The sequence below is a fragment of the Lissotriton vulgaris genome, unplaced genomic scaffold (assembly GCF_964263255.1).
Source record: "Lissotriton vulgaris unplaced genomic scaffold, aLisVul1.2 SCAFFOLD_1615, whole genome shotgun sequence".
Classification (NCBI taxonomy): domain Eukaryota; kingdom Metazoa; phylum Chordata; class Amphibia; order Caudata; family Salamandridae; genus Lissotriton; species Lissotriton vulgaris.
This window is the reverse complement of record NW_028249168.1, coordinates 86,171-110,967: the sequence shown is the minus strand read 5'-3', so window position 1 is coordinate 110,967 and position 24,797 is coordinate 86,171. Positions and strand designations below refer to the sequence as shown.

Sequence of the window (24,797 nt, the reverse complement as noted above, 5' to 3'; positions counted from 1 at the left end):
AACACGGATTCAGTCGTGTAGCTGAAGAGCTGGTAATAGGGCACACTTGCTCAGCCACCCTAGACACCTCTTCTTACGTCTCTAAAGGTGCGCCTCGCCCCAGGCCTCTGGCATGCAAGAAATAATTCCAAATTTTAAGGTTTTATTTTTATTTTTGTACAAGATGTTTTTGTGTACAAGAAGGTTAAGCACAGTCGAACTTGGTTATAAAGATAAATGGGCACCGAGAGCTGGCCTGAAGTTAAGCTGGCTGCTCTGAAGTGCTCCAGTTATTTGGAGTGTGTTTGGTAATTTGCGAACTGGCTTTTTCTGTATTCACTCGGTATTTGGATTTTTCCAAGGTGTGCCTCAATAGAAATGTATTGTAAGATGTAGGTACACTTGATGACTTTTGCTGTAAAATTGTATAGTCTTTCACTGCCATGCACGACCAAGATCTTTTCCACTGATCATTCCACATTTTCTAAGTTCTGAGGACTACGTTTTCTGGTACAATGCTTCTATTTTGAAACAGATGAAAGCCAAATTCTCATGGTCTCGTACTTATTCACTCAGTAGCAAGGAAAACATGCTGCAACCTGTCACAGGCATGCCATTAAACATACTAAAATATGGTGCTTCGGTAAGCTTATTTTAAACTAAAATTTCCACTCAAGGTGTAACTCGGTAATTGCGATTCTCCTATTAACATGACAAGAGAATCTGGATTTCATTAAAGACACGGAGGCTAACATTATGCATTAATCCTTTAATGCAGCTCACAAACACAGCCACTACATCACAAAGGTAAGAATAAGAATTGGGTGACATCACAGTATCCATAAAGGCCAGGTGCCAAGGGAGATCAGCCTCTTTTAAAATGGCTCGAGTGACAGGAGAAGTTGAAACACAGGAGTAGAACTTGAACTTGAATGAAGAATTGGAGACCATCTCGAATTCCATGTAGATACATCAATTAGAATTATCTGAAATGGAAAAAGGAGTAAATCAACGAGAAGGACAAAAAGGGTCTTCATAAGAAGCATGAACAGGAACATCAGAGTAAGAAAGCATAAATTGTAAACCAGATTAAATAACAATTCAGAATTACCCTCCGGGAGGGAAGGGAGGGATAATGTTAGCCTCCGTGTCTTTAATGAAATCCAGATTCTCTCGTCATGTTAATAGGAGAATCGCAATTTCATTACAAGACAGGAGGCTACATTATGCATGTTGGTAGCCTTGAATAACTGCATCAGAGACATGTTCAATTGGTTTACAATAATGATGAGCAAAAATATAGGCATTAGACCAATCAGCGGACTTAAGGATAGCATCCAACTTACCACCAGACCAGAATGACTTGCTGGCCATAGCACTCCTGAGAGAGTGAGCTTGGAACTTAGACAGGTCGATACCAGCAAGGTTCATAGCAATCTTAACCCACCTAGCGATAGAGCAGGATGAGATGGGTTTAAAGGGACTAACATAATAAACTAAAAGTTGATTTGCACCAGGAGGACGAAGGTTAGACATTCTGGAATCGTATTCCTTCATGCAATCAACAACACATAGTTTTGGATGGGAATCACAACGAGGGTAAAAGATAGAATCAGACATGGTTTTGGTTCTTCTAAATATTTCAAACTTAACACCAAACATGTCGTAACATCTATTAGAGATGTCCAGAGCTTTGACATCAGAAACTCTGCGACAAGAAACTAGACATAAAAGAGAGGCAAGCTTAATTGAGAGACACTTCCTGTTAAGGAGAGAATTGTTAGGCCATGAACAAAAAAGATCAAGTAAAAGTTTAACATCCCAAACGGATTGATATCTAGGACGAGGGGGTCTCTTAAGACGAATACTTTTAAGAACTCTACAGATAATGACATTTTTACCTACCGTTTTACCATTGACGAGAGCATGGCCGGCTGAAATTGCAGATCTAAAACAATTAATTGATCTATAGGAGAGACCATTATCATAGATTTCAACAAGGAAATTAACAATACAGACTATAGGAGCCTCCACGGGATCCAAGTTCCTCTCCAAGCACCAACTAGACCATTTCTTCCAAATGTTATTGTATCTGTAATGGGTTCCAGGTGCCCATGACTCTCCGAGGAGAGTGAGAGCAGACGACGAAAGTCCAGACAATTGGTGAGATTGCCTGACACTTTCCAGGCAAGAAGGTTCAAACTCCCTGAAAGAACCAGGTGATGATCCTCTCCGTCTGCGTTTAGGAGGAGGCCCTGAATTGCGGGAATCAGGAAGGGAACGTCGCAAGAAAGTTTCAGAGCAGTGGGGAACCAGGCTTGAGACGGCCAGAAAGGAGTTATCAGGACAAGGGAGCATTGTTCTTGTCTCACTTTCTGAAGAACCCTCTGAATCATTGCAAAAGGGGGAAAGGCATAAGGGCGAAGGGGAGCCCAAGGCTAGAGGAAAGCGTTCACAGCTAGAGCACCCGGGTCTGGCATCCAGCTGAAATACTGGGGGAGTTGGAAGGTCAATCTGCTTGCGAAAAGGCCCACGTCGAAGGGACCCCAAAGAGTGTTCAGGGAATTGAAGATCGTCGCATCGAGTTTCCAGTCGCTGAAATCTTGAAGGAACCTCGAGTTCCAGTCCGCTGAAAGATTGGATTTCCCTGGAAGGTATTCTGCTCTCAATGAAATCTTGTGTTCTAGACAGAACATCCATAATTTCTTGGCCAGATCCGAAAGGTCTGCGGACCTCGTGCCACCGAGACGGTTGATGTAAGAGACCGCAGAAACGTTGTCCATTTTTAGAAGGACAGATCTGCCTTGAAGAGAGTGTCTGAAACTCATCAGGGCATAGAGCCCAGCGGTCAGCTCTAAAAAATGTATATGGTGGGAGGACTCCGAAAGGGTCCAAACTCCACCGGTGTCTTGGTCGAGGAGGCGTGCACCCCAGCCGTGCAGACTGGCATCTGATTCCAAGACAAAGTCTGGGGTGGAAACGAAGATAGCCCTTCCATTCCATGCATCCAAATTGTCCAGCCACCAAGAGAGTTCCAGTCTCGCTGGTTGGTCCAGAGAGATCATGTCCCCATACCAGAGACCAGAACGAAGGGCTTGGGCTTTCACCCTCTGGAGACCACGATAGTTTAGGGGACCCGGAAAGATAGCTTGGATCGAAGAAGAAAGAAGACCCAAGAGTCTGGCTAATTCTCGTAGGGAGAGAGATTGATGCTTCAGGACGAACCTGATTTCTTTTCGAATTTTCTCAATCTTCTTTTTCGGCAGTGAGAGAAGACAGCTTGAGGTGTTCACGGTGAATCCTAAAAATTCGAGGGATTTTGAGGGCGTCAGGATGGATTTTTCTCTGTTTATAATAAAACCAAGACTCTCTATCAACTCCATGGAGACCCTGAGGTCTTCCAAAATTTGTTCTTGGGTTTGAGACATGATGAGGATGTCGTCTAAGTAGATAATTAAACGAACCCCTTTTGCTCTAAGAATCGAAACGATGGCTCTCATGACCTTGGTGAAACACCAGGGGGCGGATGAGAGACCGAAGGAGAGAGCCTGAAACTGGTAGAGGTGTCCGTCCCAAATAAATTAGAGGAAGGATTGATGTTCCTTGGCCATGGGGATAGTAAAGTAGGCATCCTTTAGGTCTAGCTTGACTAACCAATCTCCTTGAAGGAGAAGGTCCCTGAGAAGATGGATGCCCTCCATCTTGAAGTGACGATAAACCAAGTATTTGTTTACTTCCCGTAAGTTTATCACTGGTCTCCAGCCTTTGTCCTTTTTCTCTACCAAGAAGAGGGTACTTACAGAATTCTTTTGTGACCAAGGAACCTCGATAATAGCTCCCTTTTTTTAGCATAGAGGAGACCTCCTCCTTGGCGATAGCTAGATGTTCCGGGGGAAGGTCCAAGGGTCTTGGAGTCGTGGATTGGTAAGGGATGTCCACGAAATCTATCTTGAAACCGCGGACAGTTTGGAGGACCCACGGGTCCTGAGTATAACTTTCCCAAACATGGTAAAACAATTTGAGCCTTCCCCCGACCTTTGGAGGGGAAGGAGAAATGAGAGCACTTACTTGAGGTGTTGGTATTAGGTGCTCCACGGGAGGAGAAGCCTCTGCCTCGGGAACCACGACCTCCTCGTTGGGGGTAGAACTGTTTGTTAGAGAGGTAGTATCCTCTTCCTGCACCACCTCTTCCTCTGCCGGAGTTATAGGGCCGGAAGTTGGCACGGCCGGAAGAACGGCCCCTTCTTCCGGCCTGACCAAAAACATTAGAAGGGAAGACTTTTTTCAGGTTGCTTTGAGCCCTATCAAGAGCCGTAAAAGGCGCAACATATCTGCCAATAGACTTAATCATGTCTTGCTCGAAAAGTAGGCCTTGGGGCTCGGAAGAAGGCTCCTTGTCAGCAAGGTCCCCGAGTTTGTGGTTAAATCTGTTTAGGACAGTTTTCCTCCTTTCCATGTTAAGGCTTGAATTGGCATTCCCTAAGAGAACGATAGCTCTCTGGCTCCAACCCCTGATGAGCGCAGTGTCGAGGGGAGTATCTGAAATATAGGATTCCTCAGCGAGATCAAGGATTTTGGTGAGAGGGCCTAGCATGTCTAGAAGACGGTCCTGGCAGGATTTAAATGCTCTTTCGAGCCCTTTTCTTGGGTCCTTTCCCAGTTTGAAAAGGAATTTAATGAGGTCTGGGTCAAGGTTGGGGGTCTGGCAGACCTTATCCCCAATAGATGGTCTCGGGCACTCAGCTCGCATAATGTTCCTTGCATCAGTTTCCAAGGAGTTTCTTAGCCATTTGGTTATAAACTTGCCAACATGTTCCTGGGGGGACCATTTAGAGCTATTAGGGCGTGAGATGTTCACAGGAGAAAACATCTCTCCTCCCAGGGGGTCAAGGATGGCATCCTTGGAGGAGGGAGAGGGGTCAAACTCGGAAAAAGAGTTGGTCAGAGTCATAGTAATCTTTAGGGTCGAAAACAAACTCGTCGTAGGGTTCCCCGAAAGTCTCCTCTACGTCAGAGTAAGTATCGGAATGAGCACTAGCACCATCACCACTTGTGCCATGTGGAGGCGCAGACAGCCTCATAAGCAGCTGATGTCAGCACACAGGGGTGGTTCCTATACAGGCTCCGCAAATCATTTCTGTAGCAGAATAGTGTCAAAACTTGGCTGCATGGTGCCACCTGATGGTATGCCGCCGCAGGATGGATACTCAAGGTGTAACTCGGTAATTTATTAGTTAAGGTTTTAGGTTTAAAGCATTTTATTAACATAAATAAAGACAGTCATCGCTAAGAATCAGTGCAATGATACAACCATACAGGAGCGCAACCAGCGCGCAAAGGTTTTGCAATCGTATTGTCCGTTTGAGCGTGGTGCCTGGTGCGCATGCAGCAACAACTACTTCAAAAATAAACAACCCCTTCCAGAACTCCCCCCTCCCTTCCCGTCCCCTCGAACCCCCTCCCGCACTTCCCCCGTACAGTACGAAATTCGCCCTACAATGTCACCTCCCTCAGGCCACCCTCCCTTCCCAGCTGACCGTAACTCTAGACTCGTTGGTTAGCTGGATCCGTTGGTGACGTTAATCTCAATAATCGGAGATATCTGGGGCATGTAAGTTCTTTAAATTCCGTTACAAGTAGTGAGTGAAACGGCTGCCACAGGTCATGAAACTGCTCTACCTCTCCCGCCACCATAAGCGACAGCTTCTCCATTCCCAGGACATGCCACAATCTATGCAGCCAACCCGTGGTGGAGGGGAGCGTGGTGGTACGCCAGTGAATGAGTATGTTTTGAACAGCAGAACCCAGCGCAATTGCAATCTGCCTCCCCCTACGAGACTTCAGAGGGTACATCAACCCGTTGGGCAAGCCCAACAGGACATACGCGGGGAAGCGAGGCAGCTCAATGTCAAAACGGGAATCAATCTCATCTAAGACTTCTTTCCAATAGGGGCACAACAGGGGGCAGTCCCACAAAACATGTGTAAGTGTGCCTATCTGCCCACAAGCCAGCCAACAAGTGTTCTCAATGTTACAGTTCATTTCATGCAGTCTTTCCGGTGTGTAATACCAATATGTGGATACCTTAGTGAACGTTTCTGTGAGTCTCGTGTGGTACGCGGAGTGTCGTGCCCGGTAAGAAATGTGGTCCCACTCTGTGTGACTTAGGGCCCTCCCCAATTCCCTCTCCCAGCGTTCCCTACCCGGGTTATAAATATGAGAGGAGGAAGGCTGCAAGAACTTATATAGATCCGAAATAAGTTTCGAGTCCGAGGTGCGCGTCACAAGCCACTTCTCATAAGGCCGAAGCCTCCTGTCCGCCGATTCGTGCACTTGCGGCTGGAGCGCCCAGTGGCGCACCTGCACATACCGCATCCTTTCCGTCTCAGGCATTTGGTATTCCCGCCTGAAATCTTGAAACGGGATGACGTCGTCCGGGGTATACATGTGAAACAGAGTTCTGCATCCCGCATTCCGCCAGTGCGCGAAGGCCCCAAGTTCCATCCCGGGATGAAAATCTGGGTTCCCTACCAATGGCGTGAACGGCGAGGGGGAAGGTAGTGAGATCATGTGCAACGTTAGTAGCATCCTACACTCTCATCGGGACTCGCGTGACGAAGGACGCATACAGGTTGGGGGGACGGTGAGCCCTACGTAAGAAGGGCACCTCCTGCAAAGTCCGGCCTGCGACCGCCTGATCCTGAAAAAGCCAGTGCTTGTCCGACTCCCACTTGCTCCACTCCACCAGATATCGCAGTTGTACCGCCTGGAAGTACTTGCGTAAGTCCGGTATGCCCAGTCCCCCAGCCTCAGGGGCCAGTGTGGATAAGGCTCTCTTGAGTCTGGGTTTGCGGCCCTGCCAGATGAAGCGTGCAAGGTCCGCTTGAGTCTGCTGGATCCATCCTTTCAGGGGCTGGAGCGGCAGAGCCCGGAACAGGTAGAGCACCTGCGGCAGGAGAGTCATCTTCACTGTGGCTATTCTGCCTAGCCAAAACAGTGTCCCCTTGCTCCATCGGCTCAGCTCCTCCTTAATTTTCTTACCCAAGGCTGCGTAATTGGTGGGTAGGGTAGGGTGGGTGCCAACAGTATGCCCAGGTATGACACTGGGTCTTTAGACCAGTGCATGGGGAAGAGGTCCTGTAATTCAGTTCTTGTGGCAGCAATCAGTGAGACATCAAGGGCCGCCGACTTTCCCATATTCATCTTGAAGCCCCCCACAGCAGCGAAAGCCTCTAGCTCAGCGATACATGCAGGGAGTGCCCTCCTTGGATCCACCAGCGTTAATATAATGTCGTCTGCGTAGAGGCTGACGGTGTGTGTATATATCTCCCCATCCGTATGACGGTCGCATTGGGGTTTTGGCGTATCTTTTGGGCAAGGGGCTCCATATAGAGTGCGAAGAGCAGCGGGGACAATGGGCACCCTTGTCTGGTGCCTCGCTCTATCGCAAATCTCTGAGAGCTACAGCCATTCACTCGTACCACTGCAGATGGAATTCGGTAGCAGTTGAATACTAGAGTGCAAAATTTCTCTCCTATGCCCACCTTCGATAGAACCTTCTCCAAGTAAGGCCAATGTACCCGATCGAAGGCCTTCTCCGCATCGACAGCCAGTAGCATTCTCCCCCGGGGATCCGGGAGGCCTTCTCTAGAATATGAACCACTCTCTTGGTATTGTCCACCGTTAGCCTCCCGGGGACAAACCCCGCCTGATCCGGGTCCACCAGACCCGGCAGATGAAGTGCCAGGCGGGACACCAGGATCCCAGTAGACAAGTGCATCAAAAGTACTGTACGGTTCCCGCCCCTGCCCCTTTCCCCTCCCCCTCTCCTCCCCAACAGTCCCTGCATGCAAACAACCAGCCCCCCTTCCTCCCCTCTCCCCCTCCCCACCAACTCCCAAACCCCTACCCAAAACTCCCCGACCCCCCCCTCCATCCCTCACTCCCCAACCACTTCCTTCCCCTCCACCCCCCCCGCCAACCGTTCCCAGGATCCCATTGTCCCAGTCCGGTCCACAGTGGACAAGTCTGTGGAAAGTTACTCAAGTGGACGTCCAGCCACTACACACCCCACTCGCCGCCCCCCCTCCCCCAGACCCCCAAACCTGCATAGCCAGTAAAGCTGTGTCGATCTCCCCCCGGAGTTCATTCAAGCCGTCAGAGCAACATCACCAGACGCCGTGTCTCTGGCCACTTCTTGGACCGCGTTGGCCATGTCCGCCTGGATGGTGGGCGAGTCCGGTCGTGCCGAGGATGCAGAGGATCGCCGTGCTGGAATCGTTTGCCAACCGTCTCTGGTAGTGCGTCTTCGGCGAGGGGTGGGTGCAGCGTCATCAGCCGCAGTGATTCCAAGCACCCCACAGGTGTCCTGGAGAGAGTGGAGCCGGTGCAGAGTCCCGTTCCATCTAAAGATAAGGCGGAAAGGATGGCACCAGGAGGTTCTTCCCCCCCCCCCCCCCCCCCACAGCCCCCTGGGAACCGCTCGAGGGGCTCGATGATTGCTGTCCCCTATCTTGCCTCGCCGGGCCTCTATTCAGCATTTCAGGTACAGTCCGGTCTCCCTTCTTGCTTCCTCTGTTGCCAGCCATATGCCCAGCGGGTTAGCACACCGGGTGGTGCGCCGCTCAGGTAGACAGTCACTCCGGGCGGACACAATCCCTGGACCTCACTCGTCCAGCTGGCCGGATATGCACAGCGCCCAGATCCGCAGCAAGCCTCACGTATATCCCAGCGATCAGCTCACCCCAGCTCCGGTCACCTCCGCCTTCTCTGCACTCGTCAAGGCTGTCGTCACTCCGATTGTCCAGCGCCTCGAGTGTCCACCACCAGCGGTGGATCCGACCTATGCACTCCCCCTCTCCGCCACAGTAATCTTCAGATCCCCCGTCGACCACAGGCCCCAGGCCTCCCGGCTCAGCGGGTCGGTGCGCGACCACCTCCGATGATCGTGGCGCGAGATTCCAAGGTCTCAAGCTTGCGTGGATGGCCTCGCCCTGCCCATCGACCGGTAGATGTCGTCCGCCAGTGATGGCAAGGCGCTCCACACCCTCAGACACACCGCCTCAGCGATTTAGAACAGTAAGGTCGGATCCAGCAGGGTCGGGCCCGGTCCGTACAGGTAGACTGGGCCCGTCGCGATAGTTCCACGGTGCACTGGGGTGGCACCCGAGGCAAGCTTTCCTCTGCGGGCCCCTATGCCGGCTAGTCCAGTTCTGTGGCCGGGGCTGCTCCGTACCCCGCTTCGTGAGTCTCACCTGTGCGAGGATCCGCGCTGGGGCAGCGGTCTCTCCCTCTCTGACGATCGCTCACCCTTGCCCCCCAGCGCCGCGGCAGAGTCCAATTCCTCTACTGGGCCCACCACACAACCGGAGGTCCCAGCCAAGGCACGGCTCCACTGCAACTCTGCCCCCACTCACTGCCGCCCTCTCGGGGCTCTGCTGCCACGGGTCCTGGGTTCCCAGATGGGGTGGGCGCGTGGTCCTGAACAACGGCTGGCCGGAAAGATGTGCGGGGGGCTCGCGCTAGGCCCCTTCTCCGGCCTCGCGTAGCGGTCTGTGCCGATGTTCACGGTCCCAGTCTCCGTCTCTGGGCCCCAAGTGCTCGCACCTCTCTATTCGGCGTTGGGGTAAGCAATAGGGGGGGGGGCAGCCTCTCCCTGCTCTCTGCATGCACATGCGCCGGTCCGCCGGCTGTACCACTGCAGTCCGGTTCGCGGCAAGGGCTCAGGACGCCCGGTCTATAGGCCGCGACCGGGGCGAGGTCGGCACTGCTGCCGTCAGCCTCAGGGCTATTCTCTGTGCCCTGGTCCGACCCGGGGTGCCACCGGCGTTCGTCCGGTCTCGTTGGTGTTGGCCACTCCCCTGTCGCCTGGTCTGCAGCTGGGGCCTGGGACGCTCCGTCAGCAGGCCGCTTCCCCGGGCTTGCGTGATGGCTCCCCGCCCGCCTAGCGTATCGGCACCGCCGTCGGCCGCCTCCGGGCTTCTCCCCGTGCCTGTTCCTGACTCGGGACTCCGCCGGCGCCCATCCCTCGGCAGCGACGGCCGCTGGACGGCAGTCTGGTCCGTAGCGGGGGCTTGGGGCACCCCGACAGCAGGCCACGTCCTCGGCCTTGCGTGAGTGTTTCTGCCCGGCGGGGAGCGCCGGCGCCGGCTATCCTCGGGCGTCCCTCGGCGCCCGGGCCCGACCTGGGACTCCGCTGGTGTCTGCCTCTTGCCGCCGAACGACACAGGACCCCCGCTGCAACTCTTTACCGGTTTCGGTGCTCCGCCTCACTCCGGCCGGACTCCGAGCAAAGCCTCGTCACAGCCGCCTCCAGCCTCCGCCGCCCCTGAAAGGCCTCCGACTGCGAAGTCCGTGCAGGGCGGAGGTCCAACGCTAGATCATCAGCTGCGCTATTAAGTCCGACACAGCCCCGTTATAGATAGGGGGGGAGATCTGCAGAAATCTACGATCTAGAGCTCTGGGGTCGGAGGAGCTCGTGGAGAGTGCGTCCGCTCACCTCGCCATCTTGGCCACGCCCCCCTTAGTTAAGGTTTTAAAATGCGAATCTAACTACACAGAGCGAGGCCAAGAGAAGCCATGCTGCCTCTAATCTTCTTTGAAGTTGAGAATAGTGTTGTAAAGGTTCTGAAAGCCTAAAGGTAGCACCTAGAGTGACTTCTCCCTCTAAATAAACATAAACAAACACCTAGAGTGAGTGGAATATTGGCTAGGTAGCTGTGACGTGGGTGTATGAAGGGACCGGAGACTTTTTCTGGCGAGATATGGTAATATTTTTGTTATAGATTTCTTTTGTTGTGATGTAAGTCTTTTGCGAGCAAAGTCACTAGGCTCCGTGATAGCGGTTCTCCCCAAGGAGGTATCGCGCAAGAAAACACTGTCCACACCTCTTTGAGAGCAAGAAAGGCCACTTTATTTAAGACAGGTGTGTACATCAAACATCTTTCCAACACATTATTTAATAATTAATACAATCCAAATCTTCCAGCTTGACTAAGCATCCCTACCTAGGAGTAACCCCCCCCCACCAAGTTAACCTAACCCAAACCAGAAACAACTAACTCTTGAAAAATACCCCCTCATTTCCTTTAACTGCCCTTTGAGGATGGACTAACCCGCTCCAGGCTGCCCACCCCCCACTAGAAACCGCCTACAAAAGAACAAGACACCTGTCCTAAAGTGGCATGGCCAGAAGGCCATAGCAGTACCGAAAAATACTGCAAAATGGGGAAAAAACCTAGAGAAAAAAGGGGAAGGGTGGGTGGGGCAAAAGAACCTTCCTCCCCAACCTCCCACTAGCGCGTTCCTTTCCCGCCTGCCCTGGACCTCTTATATAACTTTCCTCCTAATCAAGGAGAACACCACCGGTCCTGCGCCCAGTCGTCCTTGCGCGAACAAACCCAGGGAGAGACCGGCTCGCGCACGGCTCTCCCTGGGTCCCTCCTCGCGCAAGAAAACACTGTCCACACCTCTTTGAGAGCAAGAAAGGCCACTTTATTTAAGACAGGTGTGTACATCAAACATCTTTCCAACACATTATTTAATAATTAATCAAATCCAAATCTTCCAGCTTGACTAAGCATCCCTACCTAGGAGTAACCCCCCCCCCACCAAGTTAACCTAACCCAAACCAGAAACAACTAACTCTTGAAAAATACCCCCTCATTTCCTTTAACTGCCCTTTGAGGATGGACTAACCCGCTCCAGGCTGCTCACCCCCCACTAGAAACCGCCACCCAGGAAAACCTTTAGAGTTTTCCTGCCCCCACCCAAAGGAAAGGACAAAAAAAAAGGGGGGGGGGAACACCACAATTGCACATCCAGTGCTGTAGCTATTAAATCACGCAATTCCAAAAGATAAAAGAAAGACCCAATTGCGACAGGTGGACTCCAACCCTGCAAAAGAAATGTTTCTCAGAAATTTGCAAATGAGGGTGAGCCAACTAATAAATGCATAAGTCTGTACAAAACAGTTTCATCGAACAATTCAATATTTTGCCCGCGCCGTTTCCATGGCTGAAGAAGTCCTCGCCCCAGTCCATTGGAAGCATGGCACAAACGCCGTCCAGATCACCATGGTGCACACCCAGGTTTTTTTTTTTTTTTTTTTTTTTTAAAAGACCTAGGAGAAAAACAAATGTTAGGAAAACAAAGGCGAGTCATTGTCTTACATACTTTGCACCACATCTCGACCTGCATCTCCCAATTCAGCAAATCTGGGACCAGTCCCACCCCAACCTGTCATCCTCCGTCGCCGCCCCAATCCGAAAGGAATGAGCACCAAATTGAAAAGGATCCCGCCCCAGACCTAACAGCACCTTTCTCAGAAAAGCCAACAACTGCGAAACAACGATCAGACTGCCATCAGCGGGACAGAGAATTACCCCCAGTGGAAAAAATGGGGGGACGCCCAGAAAGCCTCCCATTCCCCCACAGGACAACAAGAAAGGACAACCGCTCCGCCTCAAGAAAAAAACCCACGTACCCCTCCCAACTGAACTGTTTTAGACATTCGCAACCAGAGGCGAACCCTGTCTTGTGCCAGCACCACTCCACCTGTTAATCATACCCGCCCTGTTGAACAAACCCAACAACTCAGAAGCACAGGATGCCCCCAAAAATAACCACACAAAACCCAAAGGAAACTTCCGGCACTCAAAAGCGTCAAAACAGCAGACAGCCAACTGGGCTAACAGCAGTTGAAGCAAATCAAAATTCACCGGTTGCCGCAGCCTCCGGGCACCGGCCTGCAAACTACCCAAACCTTTCAAAACCTGCATGACCAGCACCCCCCCCCCCCCCCCAGCAGGATCCCTCCCCCACCGAAGCTGCCCATAAAAAAGGGGGTCCCTGCCAGCTTACTCAAAATTGCCGTGAGGGAGAGGCCTCCGTCCACCAATGCAAAACAAAATGCAGCAAAAACGCTCCTCAGACAAAAAACCCACCGATGCCAGACCGAAAAATTGTTCTCACCGAACTGCAATGATTCCCCCCAATCCTGGAAATAGCTCCGACGGGTGGTGTCAGCCCTGAATGCTCAACCAACTGTAAGACTCTCAATCCCCCAAGTCCCATACGTACTGCGGGATCGTTAACGGGTCTAGATCTGCCCCAGGAGCCAAACGTCGGAACTCCAACCACTTAAAGCGAGATAAAGCATCAGAAATGCAATGAGTGACCCCTTGAACATATCGAGTAGTGAATACAATATCCAGCTGCGAATACCACAACATGAAAGCACGCGACAGTGTCAACGCACGCAAAAAACCTGTGCACTCTGCCTGTTAGCAAGGTCAACCATCGCCATATTGTCCACGCGGAACAACACAGATCGGGTCCGGAACTCTTCCCCCCAGCTGTACAGAGCCGCCAGCAAAAGGAACAGTCCTAAAAAAGCCATGCTGCGCCCCTGCCCCCGCCAATGAACAGGCTAGCCAGCCTCGCACCAACGCCCGTCCCAAAAGATGCCGAAGCCGTGGGCTCCAGAATCGTCCGTGAAGAGCGACACCTGTCAGATAATGTCCTCGTCCGCAAAAACAAGGACATGCCGTTGAAAGCCTGCAAAAATGTGCAACCCGATACCCCAAAGCTGCACGGACAGGTGCGGTAAGGCGCACGGAGCTCCAATTGCGTTCACCCAACACCAACCCGATGAAAGCAGAGATTTCACGCACCGTGCCAGCAGGCAGCCTCGCAACCACAACCGTGGTATCGATTGCAATTCCCAAAAAGGTCAACATGGTACATGTGCACGTGGTCTCATCGGGCCCAAACGGGGCACCCAGCTCCATGGTCGTAGCCTGAAAAATCGCAAGGGCCAACCGACACCGCCCAGACCGTGCATCAATGAAAAGGAAAGCATCCAAACAATGACATACCAAAACATGGCCACTGATGAAAGTGAAAGCGCTATTGCAGAAAAAATACTGAAAGTCCCGAAGAGGGCACAGGACACCGAACAGCCCATTGGCAAAACCCTGTCAACATAGAAAACGTCCCCAAAGTGCATACCCAAGAGACCAAAATTCCCACGGATGAATGGGCAGAAGGCGAAAACCAATCGAATGTCACTGTCCGTCAGCAGCGCACCAGGGCCCACAGTGCAAACCAGCCTCAGGGCGTCAGCCACCGAAGCATAGGACACGCTATAAACTGCCTGGTCGATGAAATCATTGATAGAGGACCCTCCGGCCAGGACAAATGGTGTAGGAGCCGGAACTCCCCAGCCGCCTTTTTGGTGACAACACCCGGAGGGGAAAATTATCAGATCCGGGAAAGGACAGCTAAGAAAAAGGACCAGCGATCCCACCCGCAGCAAGCTCAGACTCCAACATCCTCTGCACAACCTGGGGGCACTCTGCGGCGGACTTCTGATTATCAGACCACCGACCCAACCGAGGACCCTGGTACCCAATCCGGAAACCTACCCGGAAACCCCCAGGACAAAGTCTTGGCCACCTCCAAATCGGGGTATTCCTAGCCATAGGAAACAAAATGCGAAGGCTGTCCTCTGCCCCCTTTACCCCTCCCTTGGTCCAATTGTCAATAGACTTCGGAACTCGCGGCCGCCAAGCCAATTCAAAATCTTCCTTAAACCCTGCCGTTGCCTGCCCAACACAATGCAGGAGCCCGAACACATCCACAAACTCACCATCCCAGATCCTGGATTCAGTTTTCTCCGATAAATGAGACCCCAAAGGCATCCGGGCACCAGAATAAGGCAATTCGCTTAGGAAGGATACTATCCCCCGCCACCTGCTTCGTAGGTGCCGCCGAGTCCCCTGTCCGCACAAGCCACTGGCGGAAACATCCCCTGCAACATTAGCATGCACCTCCGACTGCCGCACCAGCAGCGGTGCTCGAGCGACTCGCTCCTCAATCACCCCATCCCAGTACCAATAGATCTGTCACGCTGAGCAGGGAGACTCTCCCCTTGTTGCCAATCGCTTAGGAAGGATACTATCCTCCGCCATTCCAGACTCTAAATTTAGTGTTCTCAAACAAATGAGACCCAAAGGCATCCCAACTCCAGAATAAGGCACTGTCTTGGGAAGGATACTATCCTCCGCAACCTGCTCCATATGTGTCGCTGACAGGAGCATTCACCTCCGCATGCCGCACCAGCAGCGATGCTCGAGCGACTCGCTCCCCAATCACCCCATCACCAGGGCAATCTTTGTGGCAGGATACTATCCTCCGTAACAGGTTTTGGCACAGCCACCCCATCCCCAACTGTAGAAACTTCCCCGTAGGGTGCATATTAGAAACATTCAAACCCACCGGCCGCTCAAGCCTCGGTGCCAGAGCGACTCGCTCACCAATAACCCCATCACCTGTACCAATTGATCTTGTACTCTTAACAGGGAGACTCTCCCTTGGTTTCCACACGGCCGACCATCCATCCTTACCTCTTGGCAACGACGCCGACTGCTGCTGAAAATCAACATGATCCCCTTTAGATGGTCTATTCCTCACTGCCTCACGTACCGCTGCATGGTCCGCATGTGACTCCTGCAAAATACGAGAAACAGGGGGTTGCCCCAGCCCACCCCACTGGGCCCGTGCAGCCAAAAGCCCAGCATCTTTATCCCTCAATTCCCCTTCTTCCAAATCATCATCTTGTAAATCCAAATATAAAGCTTCTCCAGAAAATGCAACTTGCGCACTGCCACTTGGCAGCGCCCCATCAAGCAAAAGAAAACTGTGTACTACCACTATGCAGAGCCCCTTCACCATCCCCCATCGAAACATTGCCATGTAATGCCATCATAGCGCACTGCGCACATCGCTGCAGAAGAGTAATCCGCTCCAGATAACTCTCCCGTACCCCCCCTCCACATGAGACAGCCGTATGGTCAGTCCGCAAGCCTCTCACCAGCCACCAGCCGACCAGCTGGAGCCGAAACCGGGAAAACGAGGGCCGCTCGAGCCAGACTGCGAGGAAACAGCGAGAGTGACACCCCACTGGAGCCAAGGGTAACGCCCACAGACAACCCCCACAACCCATGGGCCACCGCTCAAACCGCCCGCCAGACCACCCTGCAAGGCACTGGGCCCCCACGCAATGCTTGGAAAAACAACCAGGCTGGAAGGCGCAAGAACCCCCCCCCCCCCCCCCCCCAGAGCCCGCCCCACCCAGACCAGCACAGTTGTCCTGCCGGAAACCAGAACAAGGCCCAGCAAGCCCCATAACCGGAGCCCGGGGGCCGGGGGAATGGACAGCGCGGACAGGCCACGGGAGAGCAAACCAGCTCCAGGGGAGCACCCCCCGCCAGGACCCACCCAGACCGGACAGGGAGACAGACCCGAAAGCAGCCTACCCCTGCTGCAGCAATGGACAAAGGAGAGAGGGGAGAGGGGAGTCGGGGGGGGGGGGGAGAGGGCATGGGACAGGGGGGAACACTGCCCCTCCAACAAAAAGTACGAAGAAGCACCTAGGGCACAACCAGCAGGGCACAGGGCGCCTGCCCTCTACCTGAGTAATACCAGAAACATGGGTGAGGCACAACAAGTCGGGGCTCCTCCCCCGCGGAGCCCCGTCACACACGGAGGACTGCCCAGCTTTGAAAGGGGCGGAAAAAACTCCCACCCCTGCACAAGGCCCCCTACAGACCGACCCCGCCTCCCGCCGGGCGCCCCTTGCAAGCCGGCAGCCCCAGTGTGGGCCAAACATACCTGCAGGTGGGCGCCCGGCACTTCAGGGGAGGGCGCCACGGCACCATGGAAACCCGCAGCCACCACCGGGGGAACAGCCGGCAGGGCCGCAGCTCCGTCCTCGTCATCCTCCGGCCACTGAGAAAGACACGCCGTGGCCGCCTGTGCCACGCCTACGGCCGCCCTGCGATGGGGGCGGGCCAAACCCAAACACGCCGCTCCAGGAACTCCATAACGAAGGAAAGCCTCTCTCCCCGCCTCCCAAATGATTTGCACAGCCCGCCGCAAAATCGTTCATGGCCCCCAGAATACAGGTACAGGGCAAAAGAACCTTCCTCCCCAACCTCCCACTAGCGCGTTCCTTTCCCGCCTGCCCTGGACCTCTTATATAACTTTCCTCCTAATCAAGGAGAACACCACCTGTCCTGCGCCCAGTCGTCCTTGCGCGAACCAACCCAGGGAGAGACCGGCTCGCGCACGGCTCTCCCTGGGTCCCTCCGTCTCTGGGGTGGGATTCGGTCCTGCTCAGCGCTTCTTTTCGGCAGACGCCTTGGTTCCTCTCCACCGGCCAGGCATAGGACAAAAAGACAGAGGAGAGACCTTCAGGACTCGAGTTGTTGGTCGAGTCGCCCAGTGGGAACCGGGGAGTGAAGGGGGCACCGCTGACAAGGTGCATTTACAATCAGGGATTTACACTGGGTGTGAGGAAGGAGTTAAGTGAGGAGAGGGTGGTTTGGGGAATGCAGGAAAAATCGGAAACGGGTGAAGCTATATACAAACATACAGGGTAGTAGCCAGACGTTCGCAGCGCTATAGAGGAGAGTCACCCCGCCTCCCTACCCAGCCTGCGAATTGCTGCCGTACCTGTCTAAGCCACACTCCTCCCTCGGGAGTGTGGCACGGCGCTTCACGGGTCGTTGGCCTCCTGGCTTGGCTCCGCTTCCAACACGCTCTCGGATCTTCTCTCGACTCTCGTCACCGTCGTCTTCTTTTCGCATCCACACACCGTCTCCAAACTCCTCCTGAGTGTCGTCACACCGCTCCTTCTGTACTTCCTTGGTCTTAACCAGTCCGATGGTCCTGACGTCATTCGGGGGTGTTTTCTTCCTCGGTGAACGCCCAATTTAAGGCGCCTTCGCTACATTCCTCCTCCTGCGATGATATAGTTGGGTTGGTAAACCAGTCATTCTGGAGGGAAGGAGGGGAGGCAGAATCAGCTATCCACCATGCACCACAGGGGGAAAGCCCCTCCACCCGCCTGTCCTCCCCGTTACACAACCAGATTATTTCAATAGCCAATATAGGTCACCCTGCACCAAAACACTCTTTTTCTTGACTCACAACTGTGGAGCCTCAAATCAATCTAGTGATCAAAGCCGAAAACTATGAAGTTATACTCTTGAGGCATCTTTTTCTGTTTTTAGCTGGACAGTCGTGCATGTACCTTTTTATTGGTGACCGAATGGACTGTGTTAATTCTTTGTATTGTGGTTCATCCATGAATCTTATTCAATGTTTACAATTCCTGCAAAACTCAGTGGCCAAAATCATGACTAGCAAACTTTGCATGTAGGATTTAACTAACCTATCGCTCAAAACTTTCACTGACTTCCAATAAAGGTGTGCATGTGTTTTGTCATTTTAAACTTGCTTCACAGATCTCTATATTGACATGCTGACTTGCACGAAAAGCAAGCAGGAGTCAGTTCATGGGCTGAAGCCTATTTCAAATCTTTAAATCTAAGGAACTAAATGGTGGACATGATGAGGAATGAATTGCCTGATAGGATGAATGTGTTGAACAGCTACTTAATTTTAGGAAGATGCTAAAAACTAAAACTCACTGACAACCTCTGTTAGGGTTCCCTAGATAGTGGGCACCCTTGTTGGGGAAACGGCCATTACAACGAAGCCTTTGCAACGAAATCGTTAACCACGCATGCAGTACAACGCATGCGTGGTTAACACGAAAGCCTTTACCACGCATACCTTTACTACGAGGTTTGTAGTAAAGGTATATGTGGTAAAGGTAAAAAGTAAAAAAAGGGGGGTTTGGGGGGGTCTCCCCCCCCCAAAAAAGAAACTCACCTGAAGTCACGTCGGGTATCAGCGATTCAGCGTCGTTTAAGAGAAAACGGAAAATAAACTTCCGCTTTCTCTTAACGACGTATGACGTCACCACACTAGTAATTGTGGTAAATGTTATGTGTGGTAAACGAATTCCGTTGTAACGCATGCGTGGTAAAGGCATGCGTTGCAACGGAATTCGTTGGAACGTCATATATTCCCTTGTTGGGGTTTTAGCAAGGTATAAATAATAGAAATTACATGAGACCTGTGACAGTAACTCCATTTTTGTATACAGGGACATTTGTAGGGAACAGCGTTGATTTTTAAAGGATTTTTTTATTGTAAAAGAAAGCTAAATGGCTACATTGAGCCTCCTCTAGGGAACATGTTTATTAGCAATTAACCATGTTTATATCCTAAGTTCTGAAGCGTAACGTGAAAGAGTTGCAAAGTTTTGCTCCATGAACAGTAAATAAGAATAGAGTATATGAACTTGGGGATGACGTACAATATTCTACAAACTTATAGACGGTTCAATGTTGGAAAGTTTTTTACTTTTTTTCCCTATTGATTCCCTCATTCCTGATCACAAAAAAATGCCTGGCGTAATGTTTTGAGCTTGATTGTCTTCTAGAGCACATAACAGCTCAATTCTCTCCAACTGGGTAACATCAACACTTTCTCATTTAAGTCCAATACAAGTTTAATGGCAATAATTCAGCAAACAATAAAAACATTCCAAGTGTGAATTCACAAAGTGCAGACCAGCACTTCGCTAAATGAGCCGTTGGAGCTTATAATACTTAATTCACTTTAATTTCCCATGGACACGTGATGATATTATAACCTGTAGAAAGCAAGTGAGGAACAGGGGCGTAACTCTTCGTGTGGGAATAATATGTGAGGACCTTCAAGACTTGATGGAGTGTGGTACAGTAGAAAGCTGATCACTAAAGTTGTAGTCCTCGCTTGTCTATGCAAACTTCAAAATGAGGATATGCTTACTCGAACAGCCTGGTTAAATGTGCAGTGCACAATATTGAAATACAAGATGAAAGTGCGCTTAAAATGCAGGTATTGTACTATAATGCAAAGGCTATGGTAGTATGTTTAGGCAGATTAAAAAAAACATTCTGAATTTCCTCCTATTTCGCCATGTGGGGAAAACTCACAGCAAATCAATAGCTTTCAGTATAATCATTTCAACATGAAAACCAACATCATGGCATTTCTTGTTCTCTACATAAGTTTTAGCGTTGCCGGCTACACCAAGTTGATAAGTAGAGGCAAAGCCTTCATTTTTGTAGATGAGTTGACTAATGGATATGCATAGTTTTTTTTAATACATTTATTTTTTATGCATTTTGCACTTATAAACAGCAGCATTTACTTATCCAAATTATTATGTAAGTGTATACAGCCAGCACAATTCCATTCATTTGACCCTGCAGTCTTAACCTAGCATTCAATATTTCAACAATTAGAAACATTTCAAACAGATGTAATCTGACAATTTACTCACATACCCTTCTGTCCCACCTCTGCTCCATTCGTGCATATGCATAATTGAACCAATATATATATATATATAGTTATCACAGCACAAATTATTGCTAATATTCAGAAAATAAGTTTTTTCTTTCTATACTTAATGTTATTTTACAAGTCTTCATCCCTCAATTTCCGAATATCCCTGATAGCCAAGACATTTTATTAGTACTGTTCATGTTAAATACACTTTTAATTTCATGTAGTCTTCTTTACTCTTGATGTAGTCTGTGAATGCCGCGTGAGGTGTTGAGCATTTAAATACGACAATCTGACCCAACTAACTAAGAAGCTCCCCCTTTGGCAGAGAGGACAACATTCAGGGTCATTCTCTTTTGCATTAGGACAGGTCATTGAGAGCCCATCTGATTAGCCAATGCGATGGTGGAGGTATTTGTGACCTCTTCTAAGACAAGGGTATTGGTTGTGGTTCACAGATGGCCTGTCCAATCCCATACAAACAACAAAGAACGGAAAAGAAGAAGTCTCAGAAACAGTTCTGCTTGGGGTGAGAGATATTGGGGTGGCACATAAACTCACCAGCAATTTCCAGACATTTAGAGGATAACTAAGGATGAGCTTTCTTACCACACTTCATGTGAGGATTGTATTTATCCACAGGTTGGGGTAGGTAGTAGGGTATCCCACTAGTATCATGCAGGGTGGTGGGCTCCTCTCCACCTAGGATGGTATTTAGAAGAAGAAATGTTCACCGTCTGGCAGTGTTGTTCAGGAAGTTGCAAATAGGTGTTGCCTCTGACTGAACAGTGGTCCCCAAGGCAGGGTTGAGGTGACCAGCCCGTTGTGACTGGCCGCATGAATGCTGTCAAGCAGGATCATATACCACATAGATGGCCAGATGATCAATTTAGAGACCAAAAGGAAAGACCAGACCAGTGGGATCTGGTAGTGGGTGATCATTCCTTCACCTCTGACGAAGATGGTAACAATGAGAGGAGGTGGGCATGTTGTTGCGCTGATGGAGTGGAGTAAGACAGAAGGCGACTCCCTTGAGGAGCAAGTGGAGCAAGCTGGCCATAGATGTCAATTCATGCTACAGAGGAGGTGCACGCTGCTGGAGCAGCTCCAGCAGGGGCCACAGATCTGGAGGTGGGTGCAGCAGCAGTGGCCTCTCCATTAAGCTGTAGGAGCGCTGCCGCCCCTACCACCACCCTCAAATAAAACAGTTTTGAAACCCGTTTTATTATCATTTTATTTTAATCAACTGGACCCGCCTCCAGGACCGTGACTAGTATTTGAGGGGTGAGGGGGGGTCCAGGGGATGACACTTCTGGTGCGGTGGCTGAAGAGAGCAGGCACAGGCTCCCAGTCGGCCTGGGAATGCAAGTTGCCAGCACTCAGGCCAATCTTGACACTGTTTTCATGCTGCGTCATGATTGGCCGCAGAAAACACTATACTAGAGGGCTTCCAGTGTGTTTAGTTTCCACCATACCCACATCTTGTCCCCCCCCTCCTGTAAATAGTTGGTTTGTCATTTTGTCATCTGAATACCCACTCCTGTAATCAAAGGCCATAGTGACACCATTTTCCTTTCCACTGAAGTATGCGGTATGTCTTGCGTAATTTTACTAACGTTGACTATAATAGTCGAGAAATATCAAATGTGAGGACGGATGTATGACGTTAAAACGCATACTTTTACCACGCATACCATTACAACACAATATTTACAACGCAGGATCTTTTACAACGAATACCTTTACAACGCATGACATTACATCGTAGATACTATTACAACGCATGGCATTACAACATAAGTATAGGTAAGTATATTATTTTTTAATATTATTCTATTAATGTTATAAAAAATGTAATTAATACATATTGATTTTATTTATTAAATACATTTTTAATTAATGTCATTGTAATTTTAAAATTATATATATATATATATATACTTTTTTAATAAATATTAAAATTACTAAAATAAATGTATTTAAGTATTTTTTATAAAGTTGAACCCTTAAAATACCCCTGTACCCCATAACCCAAACCTAGCCCTGAACCCTAAAAATACCCCTGTACCCCAAAACCCAAACCCAGCCCTGAACCCTAAAAATACCCCTGTAACCCAAAACCAACCCTGAACCCTAAAAATACCCCTGTACCCCAAAACCAAACCCTGAACCCTAAAAATACCCCTGTACCCCAAAACCCAAACCCAGCCCTGAACCCTAAAAATACCCCTGTACCCCAAAACCCAAACCCAGCCCTGAACCCTAAAAATAACCCTGTACCTCAAAACCCAAACTATATATAAAATTACTTTAATTAATTAATTTTATTAATTTTTAATATTTTGTTAATTTAAAAAAAGGTTAAATAAAGTGATATACTTACCTATACTTAAGTTGTAATGGCATGCGTTGTAATAGTATCTGCGATGTAATGTCATGCGTTGTAAAGGTATGCGTTGTAAAAGATCCTGCGTTGTAATGGTGTGCGTTGTAATAGTATGTGTGGTAAAAGTTGCGTGCTAACGGTTGCATACCGTGAGGACTTGTCTGGTGGTTTAAATTGTCATTTATATCTTGTACAGCAACTTGAGGGTTTGACAGACTACAAGTTTGATGACACAGAGACCTAGGGCTTTTTCAAGGCTGGAATACCTAGTTAGGAAATGTTGTTCGCCATCCAAAGAACCACACACAGTGAAGGTGGTGTCACACAGGTGTTTGACTGCGCTTGTGAAGAGTAAACCAAAGCTTGTGAAGTTCAAGGGTTAGACACAGTGGTAGAGTTGTATTTAGTATTCCATGGAGGCCTTTAGTATATTTACTTTTTTGTACATCATTTTGTTAGTATCAATTACAATATCACGTATAGTTTGGCGTGTCAACCACTTTGCAGCACTCAAGATGCAAGGCTTGTATCAAACTCTGATCTTGCCCCTCCCTATCTTTATATTCTCTTTTCAGCATCGTGTCACGTTTGTCCCTCCAGTTTAGTGTGTATTGATTTGTTTTTTATTAATACGAATGCCTCTAATATACGCTTTAAAGGTCTCCTAGATTGTGATTGTGCTTGTGCTGGACACATATCCGGCATTTGTTGAAATATTTTTTAATAGCATGACACAGTTGGGTCTTGAATGCCACATCTAACAGCACCCCAGAGGAGAACCACCACACTCCATTCTGTGACCATGAGCGAAATTGATGAGTCATCAGAGAGCATACAGGAAAGTTCATCCCAGTGATTTCCCCATGTGTTTGCATCTTTCCACAACATACCGAAGTCAATTCTGGAGTTTGTATTATTTACTGTAAAGTAATTTATGTATATTTACAAGTGGTTGAGTTTTTAAGAAACCAGGGGCCATATTACAGAGAGTGCCCTGGGGGTGCATCAGGTGTTTGCGCCCGCCTTGCGCCCCTCCCTCCTCCCCCCCCCCCCCCTCCCACCGGCACTTTGGTATTACATAAGGGGTTGCAGATGCTTGTGCGGCCCCTTCTGTAATACCAATAGCGCTGGTGCACATAAAGCGCCAGCGCTATCTGCAGAGGCAGTTTCCTCATTTTAATGTAGGTGTGCCCTATGCAAACGAAGGAATCCCTTTGCCTCTGAGCCTGCGCCGTATTGTAGGCGCGGGCGCAGAGACAAAAAGCTTTCAGGAGGCGCACTGACAGTGGACCCCCTGCGAGCAGCCCTCTGCAGAGGGTAAAGGGGGTCCAAGGACCCCTCCAGACATCCCCCTTGCAGGCGGGTTTAGTCACTGACTACACCCGCCTGCAAGGGGATCTCTAATCCCACTTCAAAGTGCAGGCGGGTTGCCACCTGCACTGTGAAAACACAGAGCCGTTTTAAAGCAGCCCCTCAGGTTTTTACCGAATTTGCTGGCCTCAGGGCAGCGTGAGTTCGTGGTTGCCATGGGGGCAGCTCATTAATGGTAATAGGGCGCATTTTCATTGATTACGACGGGCTCACCTTTTAAAGGTGCAGCAGGCACAAACTGTTTAAAAGCGCCTTTACTGGAATATTGCCCCAGGTGCTCCCTTGTCCATGATGGCTGAAGGTGCTGATTAGCATCTTGGAAGTCAATTAATGTGGCCTAGTGCTACATGTTGACCTGCGTGTTTTTTTTGTTTCTTTCTCTGAGATTTATTTAGCGCGAACTTGACCCGAAGGTATCAGAGCGCTTTACCTGAGCACCAGTTGGGTTACACAAGGTCTGTAATTGGGTCTAGTATAATGTTGAAATAGACCCCCCCCCCCCCCACCACCAGATCAGATTGTCTACTCCTTTATCAAACCCCATGGAAATAGTAGCAAAAAAAAGGGGCATCTATGCTATGGCCATATGTGTTGACTAGTGTTACTGCCCTGCTTTATGAGAAATGTACCCTCGCTCTGTTTGTATGTACAGACTGGGCATCTTTATTTATCATGATTATGACCTCTCTATTCAAAAAGTCATAATTATGAGAGCCACCCTCTAGCAAATCTGTCTTCCAACCCCCTGTCGTTTCTTGCAGCATTTTGATTTGTATTTTGTCTATTCACTATTCAGATATTCTATAACATA

At 49.9% G+C, this 24,797-nt stretch overlaps 1 protein-coding gene across 1 annotated transcript in view; it reads left to right on the top strand.

Moving 5' to 3' along the window:
• Nucleotides 1-24,797, top strand: part of LOC147663682 (protein O-glucosyltransferase 3-like) — a 107,632-nt gene that overhangs the window by 38,489 nt on the left and 44,346 nt on the right. The window lies entirely within an intron of this gene.